This window comes from Rhinolophus hipposideros (genome assembly GCF_964194185.1).
Source record: "Rhinolophus hipposideros genome assembly, chromosome: 10".
In the NCBI taxonomy this organism is placed as follows: domain Eukaryota; kingdom Metazoa; phylum Chordata; class Mammalia; order Chiroptera; family Rhinolophidae; genus Rhinolophus; species Rhinolophus hipposideros.
The window spans coordinates 68,168,890-68,184,433 of record NC_138056.1 but is presented as its reverse complement, the minus strand read 5'-3'; the positions used below and the strand labels follow the sequence as shown (position 1 = coordinate 68,184,433).

Genomic DNA, 15,544 nt, shown 5'->3' with positions numbered 1-15,544 from the left:
TGAGATTATAATGCTAAGCGAAATAAGTCAGACAGAAAAAGTAGAGAACCATATGATTTCACTGATATGTGGTATATAAAACTGCAAACAACAATAACAAAAAAATAAATAAGACAAACAAATGAAGAAACAAAAACTCATAGACATAGACAATAGTTTAATGGTTACCAGAGGGGTAACGGGGAGTGGGTTTCTAGAAGAGGGTAAACGGGGTCAAACACTTGGTTATGGAAGGTGAACTGACTCTGGGTGGTGAACACACAATGTGATATATAGATGATGTATTATAGAATTGTACACCTGAAACCTATGTAACTTTACTAACACTTGTCACCCCAATGAACTTTAATTTAACATAAAGAAATTAAAAATGTACATAGCATGTAAAAAATTAAGAAAGGAACACAAAAATATGAGAAAAAGAGTAGCTACATATTGTTTCTAATATTGCAGGGTGTTATGATGTCCTAAGGAAGAAAATATGTTGAAAAATGTTGGAAATTACAAATAATTTCATGGAACCACTCTACAATGAGGACTGTACAGGTAAAGAAAAACACTTTCCTATATAAGAATTAGCCAATTGGAAAATACTGTGATAAAAGACACCAGAAAATATATTAATACAGATATTAATTCAAAAATTACAGAAATTATATAGAAAATATATAGAACATTAAAAGATGTCTTACAAATATAATGGAACATTAGAACAAGAAGTAACAATATTTTTTATATGGAGAAATAATAGTCTAAATGGCAATTATCTACAAATATAATGGTACTCTTTTGAGAAGTCCAAATGGCTTGAAGCACCAGTTACATTTGAATGAGAGCAAGGGAAACTTGATAATGAATTTAAAGTTCATCTGGAAAAATAAACAGATAAAAATGAAAATAATTTTTTTTTTAAATAGTGAGAAATTTCTTAGATTGTATGATAGGTTTGAAGACCATTGCAATAATTCCTTTCATTCTATATGCAAAATGTTTTACATTATGACTTTGTTACAATCATAAGGTAAATAAAGCAAATAAAGGAAAATTATAAATCATCAATACATAAATGGAATATGAAATAAAATTATAAAGTAAATTCATATCCAAACAATGAAATATTTTTAATTTATTATATTCGTAAAGTATAAATATAATTAAACTCCCTTTTGTTGGCAAAATTTTGGAATAGACATTCCAATACAATGTTGATAAGAGTGTATGTTTTTTTAAATCTTTCTGGAAAACAGGGCTTCTATATATATTTAGAGTTTTAAAAAGGCACTCAATTTTTATTAAGCAGATACAGTTCTAGTAATGGATTTTAAGGAAAATAATTAGAGTTGTAAATAAAAAGATGTACATATTAAGTATGTCATAGCAGCATTATGCTTCGTACAGATAATTTGGAAATAATCTGAATGTCACTAAGGATCATTACAGTGGAAATCTATCATGCCATTAAATGGCACAATAACATAGTATATTACATTCTGGGTCAATATTCACAATAATTGCCAAATAAAAATATTCACAATAATGGCCAAGTAAAAAGAGTATATTCAGCAGGTATTGTTACTTAATGTGTTTAGTATTGATAGAAAAAGATCAGAAGAACATAAACCACATTACATCAGCAGTGCGATTATGCATAGTTTTAATTTTAGTAGTAGTAGTAGTAACATTATTAATAACTGACATTTCTAAAGGACACAGTACATGCAAAGCATTAAACTAAGCATTTTATATGGATCATGTCACTTAATAATCCTCACACAAATTCTCTGAGAAATATACTATTTTTAGCTCTATTTTACCAATGAGGAGATTAAGGCTTAGAGAAAACAAATAATTTATCTAAAAATCGTATATATAGTAAGCAGTTGAACCAGAATTTGGGTCTAATTTCAGGTTTCTTTTCTGCTATTCATGTGTATGCATGTATGTGTGTGTGTGGGGGTGGGTGGGTGGGAGCATGATTCTAATATTTGAAAATGTTACTACAAATAAAGGCAAAATATAATAATCAAAAGGAAACAAAGCAAGGAGCCCTCCAGCATTCATTGTTTTTGTTTTCTTAACTATCTGATGAAACCTTTGTATATATTGCTACATACCTTTTTGAGATAGAGAACCAAAAACCATACCTCTTGATATTTGTAAATGATATGATTTTATTATCTCAAACAAGGTGACCTTAACAGACAACTAAGTTTAATTGAGATGTTTGGCATCTAGTATCAGTCATCTAAAAACATCCAAACAATATTTCCAAAAGGAAAGAATAGGAAAGGAAAATAGTGAAGAGGAAAATAAGGGGTGAAAAAAGTTAACACACCAAGGTGGTCAAAAAGAAGAAAGAAAAGTAAGAACAAGCAGAAAGAAAAGAACTGGTGTTCTCCAATATTTAAATTATTAAACAAATTTAACTCAGTTACTTGGGAATTTTCAACATTATTGTCAACAATTACGAGGAAATACTACTGGACAAATGTGGGTGCTCAATTACAGAGAATGCATTTTGGGCACGGTGAATATTTCATCTGAATTTTTTTTTTCAGATTAAAATTATATTGACCAATAAATAAGTGTGGAGTTTCTAGTGCTTATTTAACTCTGCACTGGAATAGTTTGAAACTATTTCTTTTTCTAAGAGTGTCACATCTATTACATAAAGTCCCCTTTCGCTCTCACTCCAGAAGCCTGGGTCTAGTCACTCTCTATCACTGGGATTAATGAATCTTAATCCTAGTTCAATTGTCTCCTAAAACATCAGAGTCCAAACTTTATTCAAGAAAATCTGTTAGCATTCCAGACATTTGTCGTCTTCAGTTAACTACCCTAGCATGATATATTCAAAATTCAGTAGAGATAAGCCCGATTAAGTGAATATAATTCAAAGAAAAATAAATCTAATCAACTTTTCAAATATTTTTAAATATTCTTAGATCTAACCAGATCTGGATAAAGTGATGTATTCAGATTATATTGCATTTATGACTACTATAAGAATAGCTCTGTTTAACGAATACTTATACCTATTGTAAGGACATCATCAAGAACCATTTTCACTATTACTCCGGGGCAATTTTTGAAATATTCAAGAATAGTTGAATAGATGTCATGTTTCTGGGAACTTCTTGTTTATTATGTTCTTAATCTTGAGGATACTAAAATATGTAACTAATAATATGTTTTTCTTTTTCTCAGCATTAGGAAACCGACTTAAATTTGTGGGTCATGAGTAGGTCACAAATATGTACTTGTGAGAATGAAGCACATATCTTTAGTCTTATGTTTGATTACTTTTTATCTGAAATTTTTATTTTTACTTTATTTTGTTTATTTTTCATTCTTGTTTTACCACACTTTTAATCTATTTTGAGATTCATTTGTTATGTATTCTCTTCACCTTTCTAATTTATTTTTTTCTGGAAGAACATACGAGACAATTAAATAACGAATGAATGAATGATTGTATCACTTTCCTACACCATTAAAGGTGAGTGTGAATGTCTTTTTGTTAGTATATCTGAGATCAATTTAAGTGTAACTACCAATATAATTTTAGTTTGCTTTACTTCCAAAAAAATTGGGTAGTTTTTGTGCTTAATGTAAAACCATGCCTCAAAAAAACATCTGCTAATTTCACCACGATATCCTAACTGACTTTGTAAGTGCCTCTAGATCAGACATTATACAAGGTACATGTCGTAGACATGGCAAGCTGAGAAGTTGCTCAGAATTGTTGTTGATGATGATGGCGCTTATGGACCTGGTGGTACCTATGTCAGTTCAGTCCATTTAACACGTGATTATATAGTAGACACAAGGACCCTATAGGTAAGATATAAAATCTAATTATGACCTGGATAATGCAGTCTAGGATGACCTAAGTATAATGGAAGAGGCAGACTCACAAAACAAATCATTTCAATCATATAATAGGTACAGTGGTAGAGGTATGTATACACAAGGAGTTATGGGTGAAATTACATATTAGAACCTAACAAAAGTAATAATCTCTGCAATACCTGTGAATAGTCAATAAATGTTTATTGAGCATATCCTATGTGTGAATACAATGCTAAGTTCTAGGAATAAAGCACTAAGAAACACAGAATGCTATTTATGCTCACCTTCTGTTTTTACATGTGTTAGTTTTTTTTCCTTCCCTTTCTTAGATAATTCCTTGCTTCTCTTATTCTCATCTTTTATTACTATATAGACATATATATATATATATTTTTTTTTTCTATTAAAACAATATAAGTTATCCACATATGATAACAATTTAAATGTGTACTAGATCACTATATCATTTTACCCTCTCATTATGAATTAACTCTATTTTCTTTTTTGTTAATTCTGATCAGGTATATTATACAGAATACAGAGTCAAGGAATACCACCTCTCATAAACAAAGAATATCAGTATTTGAGGAGAATTGAAACATCATTCCAAAATTTGTACCAGTATGCTATTTGTACCATTGTGCCAATCAACACAAATCCAAAATTCAGCTTTCCAAATAGAATGAACTTTTGGAAATGTTTTCCTTTCATTCTTTTGTTTAGCTTTTTGTTTTTCAAATATTAGGGAAATTCCTGTTTGGGGATTTTTATTGACTATAAGAGAGCCATCACAAAAGCTGCTTAAGAGAAACTATAAATAATTCTTCCCTTGCTGTGAGTGAATGGCATATCTCTCTGGGTTTCAAAATCTTATCTAGGATAATTCAATTCATTTGTGAGAAAGCACTATAGAAAAACTTCTGTTTTTGTTATCTGAAATTAAATGTAGCCATGTGTACATGTGATAGAAAGAAGCCTTGAATGCTTGTTTTAAGGGGAAAAAATTTACTTGAAAATGACGTTCTTTAGGAGGCCTTTTTCCACCCTCCTTCCCTGACTTAAAAACATCCTGCATTTTTGCTCCCATAAAGACCTTTAAGATCCCATTTCTATTAAAGAATCGCTTTAATAGAATCACTTTAAAAGAATCACTTATCATCACTTTATCCGTTCAACACTTTCTATATTCCCATATCCTAGACCCAAAAATGGCACAAAGGAGAAGCTCACTTTCTGATAAACTGAACAGGGAAAGAAATAGGGCATTCCAGGAATTTAAGAGACAAGCCGAAGTTATTAGATCATAGGGGTAAGTACATATTGATTCTAGCTAATCCCTGATTTAGTACTAGGATATTTTGGCAATTACTAATTACAAAACTGAAATTATAAAACATTTGTATCCCAAAGTTAAAATAAGTCTGGGATTAAAAAGGAAAAGAATACGGTTACAGATGCCAAAAGCTCAATAAACATTGATGATCTGCTTTAAATTGATATGAAAAAATCTTTGATGTATTGTCATTGAGTTTTTACTCTGCTTCTTCCTAAATTCTTTTCATTAACTGTTAAAATGATAAAAACACAGCAAACAAGCAAAAATGAAGAAAACCAAGTCACATATACTGTGGCTTTTTCCTGTCTAAACATGGAAGATATATTTTGTAGAAATTTGACGTTGTCCCTAAAAATTAAGCAAATTCACCCCAAAATTGAAATGTCAGATTTCACAATTAACTGCTAATTTATTTAGTGTTTGTTTGTTTATTTATTTATTTATTTATTTTCTTCCAAAAAGGCTGCCATTATTTTTGCTATCACACTTTGCTATCTTCAGGGCCAGTATTACTGCGGTCTTGCCAGGAAAAAATAAAATAAAAATCTTTTCAATTCTATTAATAAAATATATTATTCTACAATGACCATTCCCTTTGCAGAAAAAATGCTTTCTAGGCTCTTTTAAGCATGAATATTTAACAATTAGAAGAACCATTGAATGAAAATTTGATTCCTTTATAAAAATCACAAAAATAATGTTGGGAAATTATAATGGAAATATGTTATTCATAATCTGCAATTTACCTCTTGTTCTGAAATATCAGTATTTTTACAGCAAGATAATTTTTTTCCATCAATGTGTAGGATATATATATATATATATATATATATATATATATATATACACACATATATATGTGTATATGTATATATACATATATATGTGTGTGTATATATATACACATGTATATATATGTGTATATATATACATATATATGTGTGTGTGTGTGTGTATATATATATATATATATATGAAACCATTTTGACAGAAGTAGCAAAGTGACCATTGAGGCCAGAAAGTTCATTTGCTCTACTTATGCTGACACTGTAGCATGAAAATGCTCTTATACTCAAAGTCTTGATAAATGTTTCCTATTTTAGTAACATGAATTCCTCCAAGGTGCCCCTGGAAGAAAGCCCTTCAAGCTTTCATGATTTTCTCTAAATGTTTAAAATCATGCTCTCCTTATGTGTCCTCAGTAACAATCATTGGCTTTTTTCCTGGAAGTAAAAGGTGTTTTTACTCTTTTTTTTTCCCTTTGTTCCTTATTGGCTTCATGCTGTGACCTGCTTTTTTCTTAAAATTGTGATTTAGTTTTATCATTTAAGGGATAAAAATACTGATTTTATGTATAGTATTTCTTCTTTTTTTTTTAATAACTGGCCCTGTAAATCATGTATTACCAAACCATTGTGTACCCACCATAAAATTCAGAGTCTGTGTTTTTATGCTTACAGTGAATGTTGCATCACTGATTTTTTTTCCTTTATTGAAGTGACTATGTTTAAAATTAAATAGGTTTTAAGTGTACAATTCTATACATATACATCATGTGTATATTTCAATGTGTGTCCAACACCCAAAGTTAAATGACTGAATTAAAGAAAATAACGTTTAAGTAATATGGAATAAAAATATATGCAATAATTAATAACAACTATTCATATTATTAGATATTAGTATGACCTAAAAAAGGTACTTAAACATCTTATTTCATTTATTTAGAATCATTTCAAGAAAGACATGTTTATTATATTTAATATATATTGGTAATATTACATATGTTTTATCTAGTATACAAAAGTAAATAAACACTTTGAGTAAAATATCCAATATTATTATAAAATAACTTTGTGAGTTCATTTACTCAATATAACACATTAAAATGTGCACACTGCTAACTTGTATATTTAATGGTATGATAATTTGCTTGCTATATTTGCAAAATATTACAAAATAAAACAGAGTATGATCCTAATTATGTTAAAAATACTTATGATACATAGAAATATGTGTTGGAAAAATTTGAAAAATGATTTCTAAGTGGTATCATTCCATACTTAAAATTTACATATGCATATATGTGTGATATATGAAATAGCAACAAGGACTAAATATAAAAGTAAAAATGAATAATCATAAAATAATAAAATCAATACATTTGACTATATACAATTTTTAAATTTATATACAGCATAAAATAACATAATTTAAATGGTAGAAACATGTTTGCTACAAATGTGACAGAGGGTTAATGTATATAATTAACAAATGATATCTGATAAACTTTTGTGAGAAAAATCACATTAATAATTTTAAAGCGATATAAAAGCATATAAACATATGAGAAAACCTTTTAACTTTAAAGAAACAGAAATGAATTAGAAGAATATTTAAAATACAATAATACTGTATTCTGATAAGGGATGTTTAAGTGAACTCCCTATAAGTAGGACTTTACACTGGTACAATGAAATATAAAAGCAGTGACTCAAAAGTTCACATATCCCTATAGGTTAATCAATTTCTTGGAATCCGCACACCCCAAAAACAATCAGAAATGTAGACAAAAATCATATGTCAAGATGTATAATGCAATTATCTTTATAATTGCAAAAAATAAAATTACAAAAGAGAAAATATCCAGCAATTGGGTCATAGTTCAATAGATCATAATATATATGGTAAAAATGTTACATAAGAATTAATGCTGTATTACCAAAATGTTTAATGGTATGTGAAGATAGCCACTTTTCATATTGATGTAAAAACTCAGTACTGCATATAAATACATATAGATATATGCTCAGGTATATTTCAGTGTAACTATGTCATAAATATATATACTAGATAGAACAATAAAATGTTAACACCGTAGAACCCTGAATGGAAAAATTACATTTTTCCTCGTTCTGCAAATGTTTCTATATTTTCCAAGTCTTCTGATATTTTTATAATCATAAGAAAAGCACATTTTAGAAGGAAAATAATTTTGTATTCAAATGATACATTTTATCTGAAGTACTTCTCTTTTCATTATTAATAATTTATTTAACCACAGTGTTTAAAGGATTTTCAACATGTCAAAGAATTTTTCAATGGTATATAACATTGTTCAGAAATATTTTGTTTCCTTTACCAGACGTTAAAACATTACCTTAACCAAAGGTAAATGGGATTCTTTTCTGATCACAAGTAATTAATTCTTTTTCGTCCACGTGTTTTTAAGCTTTGCTACTAACATGAAAATATAATTGCCTCTAGGTAATGAACAAAATGATGCTATTGAACACAAACAGAATGTTGTGGTCACATGTAGGCATGTCATAATTTTTAAGAACTTTTTCGAATTAAGGGAACTAACATTTCTGGATAACTCTCCACTACTGCTTGTAAGACACTGTGATAATTTTTATACTTATCATATTGTGAAATTCCCATATAATTTATAAATAGGAATTACGAACTTTATCTGAAAGATGGGAAAACTAATGCTTAGAAAAGTGACTACTTTACCTAAGATCAAACAGCTAATAAAGGTGTATTGGAATGGAGCTCTGTTTTGTACGAAATTAACTGAATTCAACAAAAACATTAGCAGGAATAAAATGATATGAGACACAGAAAGGTGGATAGATGTGAAGACATTGTATATGGGTTATTTTTGCCTGTAGAAGAAGATATACTCATATCAGTTGCAAGGCAGATTATCCATAACAAAGATATCACACATGTGCTAATGAAATATAGTAGAGTTTTATTTTTATTTCAAAATAAGATGTTACGATGGGGATGGCCTTTTAGTCAGTTACAGTTGGCAGGCTGACTTTTTGTGAACAAATGTAAGGGAGAAAGATACAGATGAGGTCAGTTACCGGGCTAGAAGATACAAACGTAAGGTCACTAGGCAGTTGTTCGATGAGAATGCACATGAAGTTAAATATTATTCAGAGTCATCTGTGCAGAGAAGATGTAACCTATATTTTTTAACTACATTGAATTAATATTTTGTGCCTATATGTGTATGTATGTTTATGTGAAAGTCTGTTCTAGGGACTCAAATTAGTGTTCCTTTAGTTTGGTGGCATACTTCCAAATTTTATATGGGGCTGAAATTCTCTGAAGATTGTCTAGAATTTATTTCTAGTTATTTTGTTAGAGCCTAAAGTATTTTTAATAGATTATGGTTATAGATAAGCACTTAAGAAATTCTACGAATGGTTTTTCAAATAAAATATCATTATCTGTTAAACTTCCTGAATTGTTTATAATAAATTCTAAAATATAACAATTTTCATAATGACTTAAAATGATTTTATATAGTTTAGTAAAATAATTATTAATTCTAGGACTAAGTGGACTTTCAGATAGTTCCTCAAATATCATCTTTCTTATGAATTTATGATTTGCATGCTTAATTATAGAACAATCAACCTCTCAACCTAATCCATTTTCAATATTTTAAGTACGTTATGAAATAAACAAAATGCTTTTATTAGGACAATATTACAGTAGTACTTATTCTTTTTATCAACACTCTCTTACACATATGGGAAAGAAATATAAAGAATAAATTGCATTAAAAATTTACTATTTTTTAATTGGTAAATCAACTAATTTAATCATTAGTTAATGAAAAAATCTGTAACTTTTCACCAGAGCTCCACGTGAGCACTATATAATAGTTGCTGCACAGATTTGGTAGTGCGAATCTAAGGAATGCCTAAAAGATTTTAAGTCCTAGTAGGTCAGATGAACCATTAGGTGGAATGTTTGGGGCCTATCTAACAGAGTTAAGATTCTTAATAATATTAAATAATTGTGTTTTTTGCAATTACTTTTAAACTTTTAAACAACAATTACTATTGCATCAACTTAATAATTGATAATGATTATCTAAGGAAGGCTAAACAAAGCCTATCTCTTGAATGGTTCAGACAGTCATAAGGAAACTTATTCCTAAGAGATGAGTTCTGCTGGGTAAATTACTATGCTGCATGGGTAATTATTTTGTGAAATATAAAAAGAAATACAAAGCAGCTGATGTTTCCATTTCCTTTTCAGCAGTAACAAGAATTCTCTTTCACTCTTTTCTCTCAGACCTCTAGCGTTACTGTGGCCTCTGTCTTATTACAGGGAGGCCCATATACCCGTTTTGCCTCAATTTCCTCCTACTTTTTCTATTCCTTCTCAATTTTCTCTATTGATTTCTCTGTATCCCAATCCATAAATATTGCAGTGAATCTTACGTTTTTTTTTTTATTTCTTCTCAGTCCCTTTGAAATTTCATCTAGTCTCTTGGCTTTAAGCATTATTTGTCTGCTATAAACTAACAGTATATATGTATGTATGTATATATATAGGCTATAAATTAGTACAGTAAAACTAACAAATACATATTTCTGGACTTGATCTCTCCTCCGAATTTCAAACTATTTTTCTTTGTAACTTCTCAACCTCTCCACTTGGGTGTCTCAGAGGTGTCTCAAAGTTAACAGGAACCCAAATGAGCTCCTGACAGCCTTCTAAAACAAATTCTCCAAAATCTCACAACTGATTCTTCAAAATGTCACCCCCATTTCTGAAATGTGTGATTTGTCCTTCCAGTTTTTAAGAATAAGTACATTGGAATTATCTTTGACGTGACGGCTAGGCTTTTATGTTTCTGCGTTCACCAGTCATTGGATGTAGGTTGCACTGGAAAGAGGATGTGACCTAAGGTGATGCTACTCTCCAGTCTGGAATGGATCCAACTGTGAGCTGTCAGTCACCATCATTCTCACCAGCTGGCACAATGAGTGATTCCACTTCAAAAGAAATGGGGGGTTTATGATGCATATCACTGCATTCACTAAAGATACCTGCTAGAGTAACTGAATATTTTGTCTCATTTCACACAAGTTATTTTTATTATTTCCACATGGTAATTATGTCATATTTAGACGGGAGTTGCCAAAGTTCTGAGCTTATGTTTTAGTCATAGGTAACTACTTTAAAATTTACCTCTGCTGTTATATATTAAATATAGGTTTTCTCAGTAGTGGAAGGGTCATCATCAAATTAAGTTAATAATTTCTTACATTGCATACACTGAGCATTCACATAATGTTGGGATAACAATGAAATACATAAACAGCAATAAAAAGTAAAAACATGGCTCTGTTTTTTAACTCCTAAGAAGAGTGTTTCAGCTAAATTGTGGCATGTGGAGTAAAATAATATTTTATACCTCCTCTGCAGTCCTTTTATTAAACATCATTAGATTATTTTAAAATAATAAGGTCCCAATTGTAATGGGTATACTCTATGGCATTCTTTGTAGTCTAAGTTTTAGTTAGGAATGCTGAAGCTCCATTCTTTTCTTGCGGGGGAGGGTGGAAATCACTGTTTATGGGGAGAAGAAACAGTTATGTAGATGATAATAAATTAATGTACTTAAAATCTGTATTCTATAATGAATTTTTGACGGAATTAGGAATAATTAGCTGGAGAACTGAATAATCAGGGAACAAATAAAAAGGCCCCTTCAAATATTTGACAAGTGTGCTTGTGGCAGCAGAATTGAGAATTGACATAATTGGTTTCAAGTGACAAAACTGTTAATGAGAGGAAGCTTCAGAAAGCAGATTCCCACTTAATATGAGAAAGAACTTTGCGAAGATTAATGCTGTCAAATAACATAATTGATTCTTGGAAGAGTGGGGAATTCCTTGTTACTGGAGCTATTCAAGTATAAGATAGACTATTTTGTTGTAATGATATAAATAGGGCTCAAGATTTGTTAATATTGCCTAGATGAACCTTAAGATCTTTCCATACCTAAGATTATATGATTCTACATAAACCTCTTGGTACTTTCTTTTAAGATAAGTGAATTTGAAGCAAAATTTTAGTATTGCTCATTTAAGGAAACAGAGACAAAGACAGAGAGAGACACAGAGACAGTGAGATAAAACAATGGATTAAATCCATACTATTTTTATAGTATAAGGATAGATATATTTTAGTTCAAATTGAATCCAAAGATTACATTAGATAATAGTAGTATGGAGACAGAAATATATTGTGATTTATTGAACTTATCTATCTAAATAAGTTAATGTGGTTGAGTTAAGATTATTAAAACCCACGTCTACTTTCCTCTGCTTCTGACATAATAGCTGTGGAGAAGAGTCAGTATTTTTATTCCCTCTGATGGACATGAATTGGGAGGAAAGAATAACATACAATAGCATAGCACAGGAGAGGGTGTGTAGGAAAATAGTGTTTCACTACTAACAAAGTACAATCCCTGATTAAACACAAGGGCTACTATGCTAGGAACTACATCCAATCTGCTATCAGTTTCGTACCTACTTCTCTCTCTGACAAAGGAAAGATAAAGATACTGGAACCTGAAGCTGAGCTCCAAAGGAGCCATGATCATTACCAACACTCTTAAGGGAAAGGATAAATTGACCAAGGAATGAAGAATAGGGTGAGCAGGGTCATTTATGTTTTTTCAATGTTTGCATACTGCTCTGACAATTAAGTTCGTGAACTTGTTGCAACAATGTTGCTAACCTTTTTTGATATTAGAGGGATTATTCATTATGAATTCGTACTAACTGGACAGTTAACCAAGTTTACTATTTGGAAGTGCTGAAAAGGCTGCCTTAGAATGTTAGATGAAAACAACCTGAACGTTTTGCCAACAATTCATGGCTCTTGCATCACCACAATGCACCAGCTCATACAGTGCTGTCTGTGAAAGAGCTTGTAGCCAGTAAACAAATAACTATTGGAACACCCTTTCTACTCACCTGATCTGACCCCCAATGACTTATTCCTTTACTTGAAAATAAAGAAAATAGTGAAAGGAAGACATTTTAATGACATTCAGGACATCAAGGGTAATACAATGACAGCTCTGATGGCCATTTCAGAAAAAGAGTTCCAAAATTGCTTTGAAGGATGGACTAGGTGCTGGTGACAGTGCATAGCTTCCCAAGGGGAGGACTTCAAAGGTGACCGTAGTGACATTCAGTAATTAGGTATGTATTTTTCTAGGATGAGTTTGCAAATTTAATTTTCTAACTTCATATAAATAGCTTTTATGTTTATTTTAGGTGCGTAATATGTGTTATACAATGTTTAATCGAAACGGGTTTACAGTGGAGGGCAAACAAGGGAAAATGAAATAAACTTTAAATTATTGACTTGAAACACAGAAAGGATTTTGCAATAGAAACTTTATACTATTTTTTAAAATTGGAATTGTTTATAATTTGAAATGACAATTAAGAAACTGGACTATAAGTGTAACAGAAGACGTGTGAGTCTTACAATCTTTGGAATGTTAGCTTGAATCAACATCAAATGCGATGGCTTATAAATGAGCAATGCTATACTTCTTTGGCTTATGCATATAAGTGTAGCATATGGAATATATTTACATATATTATGAATATATCTGTAGCATCTCATTTATTTACTTTTAAAAATCTTCATAAACTAGGTTTGAAATTTCTATTTTAATATTTTAATCATATGAACAATTAAATTTATGATCAATTTTCAGATTAGATAAAGTTTAGTAAAGTTGAGTCTGGATTAAACATTATATTTTCATTTTGAGTTAATTCATACCTTAGTACATTTTCTGTCTTTCTTTTCTTCTTTCCACCCTTCCTTCCTTATTTACATGTGTATATATTTTCTCATTTTTGTTGTATAATTTGCATGTTTTATACATGGATATAATCTGCATATCTATAAAATTTAGACTTAAATAATTTATTCTAATTGCATCAATTCTTTACATATTTGTGAAATGTGAATATTTTGGGTTAGCAAGCATTTTACAAAAGCAAGAAAAACAAGGTAATGATTCTTGTTTTAATCTGAAATTTTTGTAAATATAAATATGTGTGGTATCAATAATCAAATACATGGGGATTAATTAGTCTCTAAAACATAAATTACTGAGGACAAAATAGAAATCTGTTTACCTTTATGACTTAAATGTGTTTATGCATATGTAGTGATTTTAAATAATGTTTACCTGTTAGTTATTCATACATTTCATTAAATAAAAGTAAAAACTTTACTTGTAACTAAAAATAAGAGATAATATGACAATAAATGCGACAAGTGTATTGCGTCTGTGTGTCTGTATATTTGTATAGCAACAAATAGAACAAGGGCTTATATCCCAGAATTCTAAAATTATTTATGAATTATTTACATGGTTTGGTTAAAAATTGTTCCTCTAAATACAATTAATATAAAAGGCACAAAGATCTAAATATAATCTTATGTATCTACTTTTTATTTTATTTTTTAAATGTATAAAGTGTACTCCAATCTAAACCACACTTTTGGGATACAGGGGAATAAAAAGGTTATGATCATTAATCTTGACAAAAAACTTTAAAAAATGGCATACCTATTAATGTGTTTTCTACCAGGGAAGAATAAGCTGAAAAGATGTGCTTTGTATGAATGTAGATGACATTTATGTCACTCTTGAGACAAAAAAAAAGAATTCAGGTACCTGTATTCCTATGCATAAACCTATTTTACCTTTCCATTTTTTAAACAGGAAACAATTCGTAATGATCCGAAGTATTCCTTAGTAAGCTAAGAAATAGAAATTTACAAAAAAAAAAAAACTTATGTTTTCTGTCTATTATATGTGTCTCTGAGCCAGTATAAAATGTAATCATTTCCTCAGGTTATTTCTCCATCGTGAATTACCTAAATTAAAATATATCCTTTTAAGCTGAATTAAAATGATTTGAAAATGTAGACTGATCTACAAATTAATAAATTTTATGAACAATCATATTTGTTTGAATTCTAGAATTATATTGACGTGGAATTTAATAATAGATGTCTGTTATAGTTATTTGTTTGTTTGTTTCTTTTTTTTTAACATCTTAAACATATCTACCTGAATTTCAAAATAATGGAATCATTCCTCTGACTGCAGAAAATTTTAGTTGTCTGTAAATTGTATAGATTCCAGGGCAAATAAGATAATTCCAGAATTGTTTATCTCTTAATTTACATTCAATGAATTACCCCTTTGATAAACTAAGATATTGATACTTAAAAAAATAATTCTACTCATCACATGGAAGTTTGAATTATTTGAGTCCCTTATGTTTATTTATACTTTTGTATTATTTCTATGTGGAATTATATGGGGTTAAGGGAATATAACATAATGTTTTCTGTGTATAGTGTCTCATGATATTAATCTGGCCTTTTTAGGCTTTTATGATCTGTACCATTTTTAAAAACACAAGTAAAATTATATAAATTCCTTTCAAGCATGCATCTTCTATTATGGTATAAACTTAAAAATGC

General features: G+C 29.6%; 1 protein-coding gene across 1 annotated transcript in view; it reads right to left on the bottom strand.

Annotated features, from left to right (window-relative positions):
• CNTN5 (contactin 5) overlaps positions 1-15,544 on the bottom strand; it is a 1,322,225-nt gene that overhangs the window by 1,089,466 nt on the left and 217,215 nt on the right. The window lies entirely within an intron of this gene.